The sequence below is a fragment of the Symsagittifera roscoffensis genome, chromosome 10 (assembly GCF_963678635.1).
Source record: "Symsagittifera roscoffensis chromosome 10, txSymRosc1.1, whole genome shotgun sequence".
In the NCBI taxonomy this organism is placed as follows: domain Eukaryota; kingdom Metazoa; phylum Xenacoelomorpha; order Acoela; family Convolutidae; genus Symsagittifera; species Symsagittifera roscoffensis.
In genome coordinates, this window is record NC_087071.1 from 26,244,278 (window position 1) to 26,246,474 (window position 2,197).

Consider the following 2,197-nt stretch of genomic DNA (forward strand, 5'->3'; position numbering starts at 1 on the left):
TCTTTAAATTTCTTTTGTTGATTAGTTTCCAGGTTACTTCTACTTGGAATAACAACAATGGACATTTTCCTCTTTAAAAAAATTTGACACCTGTGTACTAATATGGGAATCTGACCAAATAGTTACGCACTGACCTTTGAAATCTCCTGCCGTTCAACTCAATCAGTTTTGGACTGTTTCAGAAATTTTAACTTGTCCAGAATCTTCAGCCATTGCCCGTACTGAAGTTTTAAAATAAATTTAAATCTGAACATCGAAATTTCATACAACTTTCAGACCTGTATCAGTCCTGTGGCAAGTCTCTTTTTCGCTGTACATGTCTGAGTCAGACATGTACAGGTATGATAACTATAGAAAAAAGTCAGGTATGATCATGTCTGCTTCAGGTCTGGTCCAGGTATGATCAGGCCTGTCCCAGGTATATTTCAGATCTGACTTTACATGATCATACCATGACCAGATATGATCATAGCTGAACCAGACATGATCATACCTGGACCAGACATGATCATACCTGAAGCAGACATGATCATACCTGACTTTACATTATCATACCTGGACCAGACATAATCAAGCCTGAAAATGCATGATAAGACCTGAAGCAGACATATCATTATGGTATTGAAGACCGGGACAATCCATGAGTCAACCGAAGCAAGCTTCGGTGTTAACTCGAGAAGCAAAAATCAGTTTAATATTGGTTCCAGGCAATGCCCAGCATGCCAGATATTAAGCTGACAAAAACAAATACTATTTATGATGCTAGCCAAAAGGCCGAGAAACGATAACTGAAACAAAGGATCTTTTTTCTTCATGCCTCAGACACAACAAAAAAACAACAGCTCGGACCATAAAACTTTTAAACTATCCGATTGGATTGGGAGCTAGGTCGCTCCCAAAACAATTCATACAAGATCAAGGTAAATATTTAAAAATAGGCAGTCATTATGATTCTTTGCCTTATAAAAATACCCTGCCGGCTTGTAATTTTATCGTAAGACTTCAGTGGACTACGTTATAACCATCTGTGTTACTGCCGTTACATGGCGATAAGTTTTCTATATGATCAGACCTGAAGCAGTTATAGTCATGTCTGACCAGGTATAGTCTTGTCTGACTCAGGTATAGTCATGTCTGACCAGGTATAGTCTTGTCTGACTCAGGCAGGTATAGTCATGTCTGACCATATAGTCCTGTCTGACCAGGTATAGTCATGTCTGACCAGGTATAGTCTTGTCTGACCGGGTATAGTCATGTCTGATCAGGTATAGTCATGTCTGACTCAGGTATAGTCTGCAAACGGCAGAAAGGATCACATATGAAAGAGATATGCACAGAGCTGGAAAGCAGCTAGTGTCTGACAATTGTTTGATCAGACGTGAAATTGTGAGGAAAGTTCGGTACGGGTGGGTCTACTTTAGCCATGAAACAGTCTTTTCCGCACTAATAAAATAGAATTCAGATCGATTCAAATTGATAAGGAATAAATACAAAACTGGTCGTATCAGGGCGAAGCCCTGAAAGATCAGACTGCCTTTTGAGGTCTATGGAGCATTAGTAACAGAAAAAAACTAGATGTAATAAAATAAAATGAAATTTTTTTTCTAAAAATATTTTTTAAAATGAAATGATCTCCCCACACGCCATATAAAGTACAAAAGAATAGATTTCGCTCATTGTAACAAATCAATTATGGCAAATAAGCTTCTTTCAACCAATTTGGAACGATTTCTCAGACGGATTAAATCTCCGCTTACGCGTTAACAGCGCGAAATATATGGCGCGTTAATTGTCCCAAATCGGCCAAAATGACAATCTTTAAACGCCCATAACTTGACGAAACATGATCAAAGTTGAAATATCTTTTCAAATTTAAACTCAAGACAACAATATTTTTTGAATGATAAAAAAAAATTTTGTCAAAAATGGCTAGTTAAAAAGTCGAAATTTGTCTGAAGGAAAAAACCCACCCCGAGCACCAATATTCGGTTACTTTCGTATCAAAAGTCGGGACAAAAAATCAGTTCAAATTGCTTAGCGATGCATATTTTACAAATTCAAGTGGCTTTTGAATCGATTTAAAATGATCTTGAAAAATTTGAATCATATTAAGTGTCTAAAAACGGTTTTAAATCTAATTGGATGGACTTGGTAGTTATAGCTTAAATCCACCCAAATCTTGCCAAAACCACTTTAA

General features: G+C 36.9%; 1 non-coding gene across 1 annotated transcript; it reads right to left on the reverse strand.

The window, feature by feature from the left end:
* Positions 1-596: 596 nt before the first annotated feature.
* On the reverse strand, positions 597-786 carry LOC134855797 (U2 spliceosomal RNA). Its single transcript, XR_010164642.1, has one exon. It is a non-coding gene; the product is annotated as a U2 spliceosomal RNA (small nuclear RNA).
* Positions 787-2,197: the final 1,411 nt, after the last annotated feature.